The following is a 14565-nucleotide window of genomic DNA, read 5'->3' as shown; positions in this document are numbered from 1 at the left end:
CAAATAGCGGTTGCGCCTTGACAGGCAATGGCAAACCTCCGAGTGTATTTCTTCCATGAAAAAGCTTCTCATAAAAAAATATCTGCTGCTCGGAAGTGGCGTAAAACTGTAGGTCCATCCATATGTGGGAAAATGTGAAGACGCACACCACTAACAGGAAGAGGAGTTCGGCCAAACATCCAAAAAGGGGTGAGAAATTAACTGAATTAACTTTTATTCTTCGTTAGGTTGCTGTGACTAACATTTCTACCACAATTTTACCGCCATTGCTCGTCATTTGTAAAAGTTCATATCGCCAAAGACATGATTTCCAAGTTTGAATCCGACCCAACATTCATCAAACGCATCATTACAGGAGACGAGACGTAGGTTTATGAGTACGATACCCAATCCAGCGATTAGGCAAATGAATTGAGGCTTCGAATGAAACCAGACTAAAAAACCACGTGATTTTCTCCAAAACAAAATTGATGATCACGGTTTTTATGGATTGCATTGGTATTGTACAACACGAAATTTTGCCAGAAGGAGAGTAGGAGTTTTGGGCGCTATAAAAGCCAAAAAAGGAAAGCATTTGTGGGAAACAACTCATTTTGATCCAGATAATGTCCCCTCGCACAGTGTCATTACTGTCGTGGAAATTTTGACCAAGAACGAAACGAATACCAACCAATAGCCATTGAAATCAACTGATTTGGCTCCCTGCCATTTTTTCTGTTTGACCGAGTCAAAAAACCACTTCAGTGAATGTATTTTCACAACTGAAAAGAAATAATAGAAAATCGAAGACGTCTCCGATGGCTCTACCGAAAATAGATTTCGCGGAGTGTTTCGAGAGCTGGATCAAACGCTGGCATAAGTGCGTTGCAGTTGATGGGTGTACTTTGAAGGCGCTACTATCACTTTTGAGGAATAAGCTTGAATTTTGAATTTGCTGAATATACTCCAGGAACTTTTTGATCAAGGTGGCATGAAGCATCACCGCTTTTTAAAAAATATTAACTGTCTTCTATATAAAATACTGCACCGAGTATTCAATGTGAGTTTTCGTTCCGAGTATTCAAGTGTGATTTTCAACCTATATAGGTGGCATTTGTTCTCGCACTTATACAGGGTTGGCCATATTAAACTGACCCATGTGATTATTAAAAAAATATGGAAAAAGAAACATTTTTTTGTGTTTCATTGTGAAAAACATTTAATTTAGTTCAAGGAGATTCGTTTACATCACTTTTTGAATATGATATCGCGCAAGTGGTCGCCCTTAGCTCGTATAGCATAATGTGCCCGTTTTTCGGCGTTTTCCATAGTTTTGGCCAGCGTCTCGGCCGATATGGCGGCTATTTCCCGTCGGATATTGGCCTTAAGTGCGCCTAGTGTCTTTGGCTTGTTGTCGTAAACCTTAGATTTCAAATAGCCCCAAAGAAAAAAGTCCGGTGGCGTCAAATCCGGTGATCGTGGCGGCCAGTCAAAATCGCCGCTTTTTGATATCAAACGGCCAGGGAACAAAGTCTTCAATAAGTTGACGGTGGCTCGTGCTGTGTGTGGTGGTGCGCCATCTTGCTGAAACCAGAAGTGCTCCATACCATTTTCACGAACAATCGGCATCACAAAATCGGTTATCATGGCCCGATAACGCTCTTGATTGACGGTCAATGGTTGGTGTTGACCATTTTCAAAGAAGAACGGCCCAATGACCATATCAGCGCAAATGCCACACCAGACTATAACTTTTTGGTCGTGGAGAGGTACCTCTTCAATAATTTGAGGGTTTTCAGTGGCGTAGAAACGGCAATTTTGCTTATTTACGGTTCCGTTCAAGGAGAAATAGGCCTCATCACTCATAATGATTTGATGCCAAAAATCCTCATCAGTTTGGGCCATTCGGACGACAAAATTGGCATATTCCAAGCGACGAGGCTTATCGGCCGGCAACAGTTGTTGATTTAGTTGTATTTTGTACGGGAATATCCCCAAATCCAAACGAATGATACGTCGTAGAGTGGTCCGAGGGATGTCCAACTGAGCAGAACGACGATTACCTGACGTTCGCGGCGATGACTCGATACTGGCTCGTACGGCCGCGATATTTTCGTTAGATCGTCTTGGCCGCTTTTTATTTGGACGTCGGGTATTAGCCACAGTGCCGGAAGACAAAAATCTTTTGTGCATTTGCTTGATTGCGTTCTTTGACGGCGCACTTTTCACTTTATTTTTTTTTCTTCACGCACGTTGCGTTTTTACAATCGAGAAGGAATTTTGAATGTTCAGCTGAACAATTTCAGCGCGTTCTATTGGGGTGTACTGTTTCATGGTATAAATCTCCTTTGACTGACGCTTCCAACGCGGTATGTCATTAGCTGATCTGAAATTACAGTAAAAAGTTATAGGGTTACTCAATGGGTCAGTTTAATATGGCCAACCCTGTATTTTCAATATTTTATTCATTAATGACATTCAATGGAATTGAATTTTGTGGCCCAGGGGTCACTATCAATAACCGACTACGTCTCAAATGCCTTCGCAGGAATTTTGCGTTGGGCAAAGCGTTGTCCTTGCGAGCATAAGTAAGCAAAGAAGTACGAAGCGAATAACGCAAGCACATAAAAAAATATAAAGAAAATATTTTGTGAGTTTCGTTCACACGTTTTATGCATACATACATACATATTGCTTTTACACATCAATGCGCAAAGAACAATAAACAAAATATACTCCAGAATAGCTACACGTGCACATTCATACATACATACAAGGTGATTCAGGGCCGCAGATTTTGTTTTATAAATAAAAACAACAAAATTTGTCGAATTGATTTTTTTTTTGTTCTTGGTTTTTTGAAACCTAATATCCGTTAAATGCCCACACGACGCTTGTGTCAGCATAGGGTGCACATTTAGAATTTTCCATGAGTTTTTGGCCCAGTCCGAACTGTGTGGCATTTATAACTCAGTAACGATTCTTTGCCAGGCAATTTGCTGGTTATGCCCAGAAGAAATATCCTTAATGAGGAAATAGGCTCAAGCATTTATAAAACAAACGACTGGAAGTAGTTTTTTACTGATGGCCCAAATCTTCAGAGTTCAGTTCATTCGCTGTGGTAACTGACAGCGGTAACGGGAAACGGCTTCTTATTAAATTTGGTCAGTGATTACATTAATGACTCATTTGGCTGACGGGCGTATCTGCATAAGCTTCACCACACAAGTCCAATCCCTTAGTAGAGACAATCAGAAATACGTTAATAAATACGTCAAGAAAAATGGAAGTTATGTGTACCTCCGGCCATGTTGGAATATCCGGAAATCAGCTCACTGCAAAAGATGTGAAAACTTCTCCACTCGGGCATACAACTATTTCAATTCAATTTTTCTAAACAAAACCGGTGACCAAAGAATGCCATCGAATAGTTAAACTTTACCCATCACTGCACTAATTTTACTCCTGGAAGCGATTGAGTTGTGCACACATCAACAACTAAAACTGGTGCTGTCAAAATATATACAGTGAAAACTCTCTTGGGCGAGCACTCCCCGTCAGTCAGCTTTTGCCCGTCGAAGAGAGGTGTCCACTCAAAAAATGAGAACTTCTTCCGATACAGAAGATTTGACATAGAAAAAGATGTCCGCTCAAGAGAGGTGTGAGGCCAATAGAGGTGTCCGCTAGGAGAGATTGCACTGTACTAATTTGAGGACGTAACACACCATTGTAATCGATAATCCATGAATTTTGATACTAATTCGGGATGTATATCCTTCATAACATTTTATAAATCGATTTATAACGCTGATTTCGACCTTCATCTCTGGAGTCGTCTCAGACTTATTGACTTAAGCCACACAGAGAGAAAGAAGTCTAATGATGTCAAAACCTCATTAGTCTCATTGTAAGACCTCATTGGTCACTTGACCTCGTTGTGAGATAATGCGTCCTGGGAACTTCGTTGACAATACGACTATTTTTTGGTTTTATTTTGTTTTTTATTGGGGGACAAAACCAAGTACCTCCTCTCATCAAGCAAACATAAGGTGCACTCGCGTATCGGCACCCACGTCACTGTTGACAGTTATGATTTCGAGGTTGTAAAAGACTTCGTATATTTTACAACCAGCATTAACACTGATTACAATGTCAGCCTAGAAATCTAACATAGAATCTCTCTTACCAACAAGTGCCATCTTTAACCAAGTAGGCAATTGAGTAGTAAAGTCATCTCTTGGCGAACAAACTTATCACTTTATAAGATCCTCATCATGCCTGTCCTATCGTAAAGCGCAGAAACTTAGACGATGGTAACATCCATTGATACGTCACTTGGAGTATTTGAGAAAAAGATTATCCGCAAGATTTTTAGACGATTGTACATTGGTGACGGCGGGTATCGTAGACGATAGAACGATGAGCCGTATGAGCTTTACGACGGACATATGGACATAGGGCAGCGAATTAGGATCCAGCGGCGTCGTTGGTTGGCTCATGTCGTTCGAATGGATACAAACACCCCGGCTCTGAAAGTATTCAATGCGGTACCAGCTGGTAGTAGCAGTGGAAGGAGAAGTCCTCTTCTACGTTGGAAAGATCAGGTGGAGAAGGACTTGGTGTGTCCAACTGCCGCAAGAGACTGGCGCGTTTTGTTAAACTCGACCAAAATCGCTTAAGTGGTTATCGCGCCAATCAACAAGAAGGATGGGAAGAAAATATCAATTTATAACGATGATGCTTCATCTCTGAAATCTTATCCGGCTTATTGGCTTAAACAACTCTTTTCACATAGCACTAAAGAATGAAGTCCAAAGGTATGAATTTGCAAAATCTCTGCGTTATTTGATCTCGCAATTTGTCCTGGGAACTTCATATTCAATCCAAGTTCATTTCATCTAATGCAGGCCATAAAAAGTTCCTTACGATGTCATGATAAAGTTCATTGTTCAGAATTCACCGTAGCATCTTTATCGGCATCATTTCCGAAGAAGTGCAGTCCGTTGACTCCGGCAGCCCATACCGTGACTCGTTGTGGGTGCATAGTTGTTTCTTGAATGGCATGTGAATTTGCAATACCCCAAATACGTCAATTTTGCTTGTTAACGTAGCATTTCTTGCATGACTATTTTGAATGAAACGTTTGGATCACTTTTGCAGCATTGTTCCACAGAGTATCGCTGCATGACTAAGCTTGCCAAGGCCTATAGTATCAATTACAAGAAAAAAATCTCTGAAAAAATTGCTCTCAAAAATCAGCATCAGCCTTGAATCGCCCTATATGGTTAGTACACATGTTCATTAAGCCTTCGAAGTGAATTGCTGAGCTCAAAGCACAACACAAAGCAGAGACATAATCAACTGCTGAACTTTGGTGATCTTCGTGAAAAGTAAAAAGAGCATAAGGCACATCTTAATTGAACATTTCGTTTGGGTGATTTTCGAAGCACACTCCAGCATACATATGCATGTATATGTGCATATTTATGCACACTAAAATTCTAGCACGAACTCATATGTACTTCAACGAAAATCACTAGCCCAATCGATGCTTCGATGTTTTCAGCAATCGCTGTTGACCCAAATGCCAGTATTTGTATGTATGTACGTGCGTGCATACATTCATGCATTCAATTAAACATACCAGGTGTGTACATATAAAAATACATATCTGCACAGTCGCATGCCTAGGAACGTAGCCAAAATTTCATTAGATCTAACGGAGTGACCAAAATAATGGAGCACGAGATAGAAAACTGGGAAAACGTATGAGGCAACTATTGCACCATATTGAGCTTTAGTTTTTTTCCCCCTCCTTTGTTTTTTGATTGTAAACTATCGAAAATTTATTGTCAATATGTCGGGCACTCGAGCGGTTGGCAGCATCCTTTCAGGTGCTTTCATTGTTGTGTCCATATTTTATTGTCACTGCATGCCGCACTTGACGTGGTTGTGTACGCGATTGTGTCTATGTGTGTGTGTGTGTGCACGATATGCTTCCCCGCAGCTAACTGCGGACAGCTGCAGCATTCTTACTGCTTCCATAGACACGACCTATTGTTGCAATTTCTTCTTGTACACCTCGGGGTGGTGTTTTCTTTTTTCTTCACTACTAAATTACAGAAAAAAAGTTGGTGTGGTTGGTGTGACTGTGAAAAAAAAAAAAAAAACAAAAAAAAAACGGCACTGGCAATAGCAACAATATTGTATTGCTCGACTCAATAGTTCGATACAATAACGCAGATAACAAAATCTCTTACTCAATAGAGTGTGCAAGCAGACATTCAATTCCCTGATAGAGTTGATTCAATTCAATCTCAGGCCAGCTACACCACAGCGCACAGTGAGCATTAAAGATTAATACTGGGATATTTTTTGTGGTGCAAATTGCAATGTGTAAGCAACTCCAGTATTTGTTGAATGGAATTTTCTTTTAGTCCATTGAAAGTGATTACTTTTTTGCACCGTTTAAGTAGTTTTTGGATGTTGGTGCTTCAACTCAAAAGAACTGTTTACGTTTAGGAATACTTATACATATATATTAGGCCGGGTCGATTTGTGGGGAGGCAAAAAAATCGCCCATTACTCTGTGAAAATCATATTCTAGGGATCAAAATAAGAAACTTTGCAGAAGGAACCATACCTCCAAAACGAATTCTGATGTCCCCAAATTTGGGTCGAACTTTTTAGTTTCTTTTCTCATGTAAACGCCAAAAATGGTGATATTTTGAAATGATTGTATGGAAAACCCCCCAGGGGAGTTCCAGGGGGTGTGCCACTGGCATGGGTGGATCGGCCGTCAAAAGTTAGTGGGGGTCGGTCATACATTTGGACTCGATTGGAGCACTCTAAATGGGTCAAAGTGGGATTTTTCGTTCGACCCAAATTGGGGGATATCAGAATTCGTTTTAGAGGTATGGTTCCTTCGGCAAAGTTTCTTATTTTGATCTCTAGTATACGATTTTCACAGAGCAATGAGCGATTTTTAAATCGACCCGCCCTAATATATATATATAATATATTTTTTTCCACTTTCGCCGTCGGATTTCACGATGAACGGGTATGTGTTTCATTAATGCCCAGAGGTCGGTGTTAGTGATGACATCAGGCCAGACAACGCGCAAAATTTTGTGAAGAATACCTGTTACGCTTGTATATCACATCCATGCCTCACACCCATACGGAACAACCGACTTTGCATTATATTCAAAGACCCTCAATTTTGTCCATTTGGTTCAAAAGACCAACCATACGCGAGCCTTCGATATTCGACTGCGAATCTCAGCTGCTTATATTTAGATACCAGGAACATATTAAGACATGATTTGAAGTATCCAGTCGAAGCAAGGCATAATATAGACAATTAAAAATCAAAAGTGGTGGTGTCAAGTTGACAGTGATATTGAGCAGCTTATTCAATGTTATCAAAAACTGTATCATATCTGGTTTCTCATTATTTACTATGCACGATCAATGGTTCTCCCTTCAGCTCTCTGGATATGATTCCAGCTTATTTCAGCCGTACTTAAAACAATCTTCGATTATGTTGCTGCAGTGTAGATTATATCACTTTACCAGCCTTACTGGCTGAAACAAAACTTCAGACGCAGTAAATCGCCATTCGGTACCTTTTCGACTTCAACCTATTTGATATAGAAACTGAGAGATTTTCTAAATCAAACCCAAAACTTCACTTGTGATTCAAGAGCTTATTGAGGGACAGCCGTAGCCGAATGGGTTGGTGCGTACCTACCATTTGGAAGTTCGTACGCTCGAATCTCCGTGTATGAAACGGCAAAACGATACACAAAGTTTTTTCTAATAGCGGTCTCCCTTCGGCAGTCAATGGCAAACCTCCGAGTATATTTCTGCCATGAAAAAGTTCCTCATAAAAAATATCTGCCTCTCAGAGTTAGCTTAAACGGTAGGTCCCTCGATTTGTGGAACAACATTAAGCCGTCCATCATAAATTGGAACAGGAGCTCAGCCAAATACGCAAAAAGGGTGTAAATACGAATTTTTTTCTGACTCAGGCGTGAAAATTTAATGGGAAATTGAAGGTTAACAAACAATATTTTTGTAGCTTGCTTTCTTTCTCTACTATTTGAATTTCGAATAAATTTGATAGGGAACTAAGATGTTCAACTCGCAACGCAACTTTTCCACAATCACACGCAATGCGCGCTCATATAAAAAGTTCCATTATCCCCTACTCACCCCAGCTAAGCAGAAAAAGTATACCCGCAAGTATGCTTCGCTGAACAAAACCCATCATATCCGTCCTATTATACGGTGCAGAAGCATGGATGATAACGATAGCCGACTAGACGCCTCTTGGATAGTTTGAAAGAAAGATTCTGCGAATGATTCATGAATATTTGCGCATATAAACCGGCGAATAACGAAAACATTGGAACTATGAATTTCATGAGGTTTACAGCACCAACGAATAAAATCTCAGCCACACCGCTGATAAGGTCACGTCATACAAATCAATCACAAATACTTCAGCCCGGCCTGCTACGCCTTGGAAGAATCACGTGGAAAAAAACCTTGCTTCCCTGAGTGATTCTTATTGGTGCAGGTTAGCACAAGAAAAAATCAGCTGGTGCCTTTTGTTGAGCTCTGTGCCAAATTAAGAAGCAGCAGAAGATTCCTAAAATTTATTTACAGTGGAGCCACTAAAGCTCACATAAAGGAATTTATCAAAGACTGGGAATATAGAGACTTCACGCAGCATTGAATTGAGTATCCGGTACGGAGACAGGCTAAATATTTTAACTTTCCCTTCAGGCGTCCATCAAATATACGTTTAAACCTTGATAAGGAGGGATTACAAACTCTCACTGCATGCTAAAACGGACATGGTTAGGTTAGGTTAGCCAGGTTGCTTATCTAAGATGAGAAGTTCGGTGGCCCTAAGACCCACTGTGATACCTGCATCTGAGTACCATCTCCTAACTACGAGTAAGTTGCCTAAACCATTACATTTTTTAAGTAGGTTACTAATCCCTCCAGTGGGACATTTTCCAAATTTCCAAGGTTGCCAAGATATTTGGACATTGTAGTCCTTGTTTTCATTAAAACAAAAAACTTTAATTTGTAGAAAAAAGCGTCTGCCGTTTTTGTGAACTGAATGATGAAACTCCAAAGCACGTTCTCTGCGAATGTGCAGCTCTTGCAAAACGTAGACTTGCACACTTAGGTGATGCGACTCTAAATTCACTAAAGATATGGAACAAAATGTCTAGGTTAGCTTAGAAAGGTTGCTCAGAGAGTGAGAAATCAAATTCGTTCTTTATGAATTGCCATTGCAAGGGAAAAAAGGTGAAGGAAACCGCAAGGGAAAAAGGGGAAAGAAAAGGGAAAGAAGAAATTGTGGGGGAAAGGAGGAGATTTGAGTATTTGTTGTTTACGAACGATGACAGAGTTACGGTTGGGCTAACCGCATTATGCTGCGGATGAAGTTCAACAGATTTTTGATAACAAGGCCTGCTAAATCTGACAGCGTAGGCAAGATGTGAGAACCAAGATACTCAAATCTTAGTCCCGCGAGAGCAGGCACCTACGTAAGAGGTGTTGAGATGATTTCACCTCACCCTCCATACAGTTCATGCAGAAAGAACTCGTAGGGCTGAGCAGAGATTTTTTCATCCTCAAAAGATCCCTTGAAAGCCTCCACACGAGACCAGAGGGATTTCGCGACCTTATAAGTTTGTGTACTTGCCCAGCGCTCGCTGAGTTGACGTGAAGCCCATCGTTCCAGGAGTAAAACGCAGGTGATCAAGAGGATCTCAATTCTTTCCTTTCACTTTTCCTCGCAGTTTCCCCGCAATGTCGCTATGACCAGTTACCCAGATGATCCTTGTGCAAAAAAATTCGGATTGCGATCGAAAGTGATGCCAGGCAAACAAAAGTAAGGAAATATTCAACTTTATCAGAAGCGACCAATTTTCAATAGTAGATCATATAAGAAGTTGCAGAGCATTTTATATCAGTAAGAATCATAATAATATTCTACAGTATCACCAATTCAATGACAGATTGAAGATGTTATTAATTTAGGACACCTGCAGCCTGCCGATGCCGCCTAGATATCATTGATCAAAATATTTATCAGTTTTCTGATGGAAATAGACTTAAAAATTAATGTTCGCAACAAAAAATGTAGCCTATGCATATTTCCTTCGATGTCCAAGCTCTTTTTTTATACATATTTTTACTGAGTTTGCTTTGTTCATTTTCGCTAGAGTTGTGAGAGTTACCAACCACCATTTGTACCACTTGTAACCAAGAAGACATTATAGAAAGAACCCCCAAGCAATGCGAAAGAAAGACAGGTATTTTTCTTTGAAGTTCGGTCAGCAAATTTACTATGACATCCATTGAGAATCTACATATTATATTATATATACCATATTCTGGTAGTAGTTTTTTCAAGCCCCTAAGTCACACAATTTCAGATTAATGTATTATTACTATATTCGCAGAACAAATTGAGTTGAAAAATCCATGACCTGCAACAAATCACTAGCACTAGCACAACAAATCACACTCCTCTGAGTTAACATGACTTTATTTCCACCGATTGTCCATAGTGCGGCGCTTTGACGTCATCACTGGCACCATCAGACATAGCACCTTAGCCGTGAGTCATGGCTCACTGGCAAGCTCAGGCGGAAATAGACCACACCACACCGCCTAGCTATGACAGTAAGTCCCAATTGCAATGTTTGTACATCGTAAATTTGTGCTTTGTTATCTGTAGTCTGCGCTGTGATTTGATGGGAACAAAAGTCAAAATACACTCGAGGAAAAGTGAAGTAGCAAAATTATGGTCAATGCGCCATGTATGAGCATGTGTGTGTGTATGTATTTATAAGGGTTACAGCTGTTTTGTTTTGTTTTTTTACTTTTACTTCTGCGTATTTCCTTTGTGTGCTTTTTGCAGCCCAAGCTTTGCTAGCTTGTAACTTAGCTGGTCCACTTGCCACTGAAGCTCATCCACTGCACTCCCTCCCATCTATACGAGCACAACAATAAAGAATTTTAACTCAATTTTCCTACGAGATGACCGATCAGTTGTCAATGCTGTTGTACAAGTTGTTGTCATTGATTTTTCTGACTGCTCTACAAATGTGTATTAGCTTTTAGGCAATTCGAGGTGATACAAATGCAATCATTATCAGCCATTATTGTAGCAGATGTCTTCTAGTTTGGCTGACTGACTGCATCGAATTGTACAACTTTGCTCGCAACTGATATTTGGCTATCCTCCCATATAGATATTTTTCGTAATGATTGACGTATTTCAGTTGCATTTTGCTCCAGAGCATATTGTGTTAGTATGAGTATTGTGTATGTATGTATATGTCTCTTGTATAATACACTATCGTTTTTCCTATCTGTCCCCCTACAAAATCTAATTTTCTACAGGGCAGATTTGCTGTTCAACAACTTCAGTTTTAAATTTCCCTTGCATTTTCACAGAATTTCAATTAGCCTGTAAGTCAGCTCCTAACTGAATGATTGACGGCATAAATTTATATGATTTCGAAAGTCCTTTTTTGCTACACACTATCTTCCATGCATACTTTCCTAGTATGGGTGGATATTTGGAGAGCAGGAAAGCGCAACTAAGTAGACACAATTTTTTTTTTTTTTTTTTTTTTTTTGAATAAGTGAGCCCTATTAAAGAGATTAAGATTTTTCCGAAGCATATTAGTATTATTTTCAAATACAATGGGCTAATACTAGTGCTTCCTATCGAAGCCCATTTGATACAAATCGCACTACAAAAATAGAACGCTCTTTAGTTCGTCGCAAGAATGTAAAAAATGAGTAACGAATTGTTTTAAAATTTCACATAAAACTTGGAAAAATTCCACTGAAATTTTTAATTTAGTGTTCATATGTATGGCTGTCAGCACCGAATGAATCAAGGTGAATTCATTTTTGAAGTGAAACTTCTTAGGCGTCGATGGACGAGCGAGAATGGAGAGTACAATTTGAAGATCATGCTTGGAAAACTTACAGAACTGCGAATTGTTTGAAAAAATGTAGATCTGTCTAAAAGTTTTTTTTATATAGGAAACTATTTTTTTGAAGTGGAACTTCTTAGGCGTCGATGGAGAGTAAAATTTCAAGGCCAAGCAACGTTTTGGGCATTTTCGTTCCGCGAGAGAGAAAAAAGATATAACGTAGAGGAAAAGGAGAGAGAGAGCTATTATATCTTAGATACACTTTAGGCCATTTTTTCTGAGTTTTTCCTTGTGACTGCTAATTTCTAGTGAGAAATAATACTGCCTACTTTTTGGCGCTTGTTGGTTGGTGCAAACTTGTAGGAAATATATTTTAGGTGCCTACTGTTTGGGGCGTTTTTTGCCGTTTTTTTTGTGCCTTTATTTTGGCGCTTATTTCCATTTCCTGGCTAGTCCTTGGGCGTACTATAAAGTGCTATCCATTCCGACGTCGGATTTATTGGTATTGCCTTGCGGTAATTTGTGCCGTTCCTGCGGTCCTGGAATCGCTTCGTTTGCGCGGGTGGTAAACGCTCGAAGTAGTGCGCGTTGTTGCCATGGTTTTGTGTCCGGCGTTTACCTAGACCCGTCGAACCTTCTCCGTTTTTTGTAAATTTTGTCTATTTGTATTCCCTGCAAATGTTGTGAATTTATTTAGATATATATACTTTCTCTCTCTCTCTCTCTCTCTCTCTCTCTCTCTCTCTCATTCTCTCTCGGGTCTCTCTCTCTCTCTCTCTCATTCTCTCTCGGGTCTCTCTCTCTCTTTCTTTGTCTGGCTTCAAAGTTTCACTTCTGTTATGTGTACTACTCTACACGCACTTTTTTCATATTACCGTAACAATCAAACCTACAAAATATATTGTTAGTCTAGTGCCACTACCAACGTAGCAGTGGAACCTGAAGGCAACAGCAGGCTGCATGACTACCAGGTCAAGGCGAGGTGCACCCAAAAACGCCTCCAACGGATCTGTACTCACAGTTTGGCATGCAGACAAGCCAGCCAGCAACATGATGCACTTTCACTCTATTAACCAATAGACATCAATGCCGATTCGTGCCACACAGCGACTCCTTAAGGGCACTCAGAGGTCTAGAAATTCCAAAAAATCGATTTTTTGGATATTTAGAAAGTAGAGTATCTTAGAAATATATTGGGCAATTTGCATGCGGAAATTCCCAATATTATAGCTTCTACAGCCTTTTAACTAAGTAGAGAATGGTCCGCGCGCTCCTGTACCTCAAACTTTGAACTCATTTATCTCGAAACGACTTTTTTCGGCCTGGTGTTTTCAAAAAAATAACACTATTCTATCGAATCCACCGAAATTTTAATATGTTATTCACAGCATCAATGGCTATAGCTCGTATTAGAATCATGTTATTATTTCAATTATTTCGTTTTATTTATTAAGAAACTGGACAACCCCCGATTTTTAGAGTGTCAAATTCAAAACCGTGCCATTTTGTCAAATTTTTTCTTTTTATTTTTTATTCTAGTACGGGACATAGTAATACTGATTAATATTTTTTTTTTTGGTTCTTGTGTTTCAGATAAATAGAAGAGCCAAAATGGATAATACTGCCCTGGTCCAATTATTCGGGAGGGTCAACTTCGGCGTCATTTTTAAAATTATTCAAATTAAAAAAAAAAAAATTTCATTTTTGTATATAAAGAAATTAAATAAAAAGCCTAAAAAATTTAAATATCGTTTTTGATTTTTTTATTGTAAAAAAAATCTTCAAAACACCCTAAACTGTTGAGCTCTAGACCCCCGGGACCCCTTAATAGGCCATAAACGAGTCCTGATATTTATAATATTAACAGCACGACTCCTAAGGCCCCAGTCACATCTGTCATCGCGCCGAACTTGCCCGACAATAGCCAGCAGTCGATCCCAATATGGAAGCACGATACGATGAACCCAGTAGTAGATACTAACGAGACTGTACATTACCCAATAGAATTTAAGAATACTCTGAGCCTTCCTGGAATGCTGCCACAAAAGTTAATTATTAAGATAGGAGCTCTAGTAATATTATTACGTAATCGAAACCCGCCAACAATATGGATGAAATGGGACAAGGCTGCTGATCAATCATTTGATTGAACGTGCAGTTTTGAATCCCAATTTTCCAGGAATCTCGATAATATCGAGGGATCTTCCTTCCACATTAAAGCTGTGAAAAGGAAATTGTTTAAGCATTCATTGTGTTTGTCTGAAAATTTCTTTATTCAAATAGAATGGGAAAGCAGAAAGGTTTAACAGATCGCAAAAAACGAAAAATGGGCCTCAGAGGGGCTTTCAAATTGCCAAATAGCCAGAACTATTGGTCGAAGTCCAAACGTTGTAGATGAAACAAGGTTTATATGAAACAAGGTGCTTCCTATGGTAAGAACTGCAAAGGAAGAACTGCGTTTGCTTTGACACTGAATAAAGCCCGCAAAATACTTACGACTGCTTGAATTCCGCCGATCCAACAGCAAAAAATAAAGAAATCGCAAATGGTGCAGCCAATAAATCCACAGTACGGAAGGAATGAGAATGAGTTTGAAGCACACAAA

Source organism: Anastrepha obliqua, chromosome 1 (genome assembly GCF_027943255.1).
Source record: "Anastrepha obliqua isolate idAnaObli1 chromosome 1, idAnaObli1_1.0, whole genome shotgun sequence".
In the NCBI taxonomy this organism is placed as follows: Eukaryota; Metazoa; Arthropoda; class Insecta; order Diptera; family Tephritidae; genus Anastrepha; species Anastrepha obliqua.
This window is presented reverse-complemented; position numbering follows the sequence as displayed.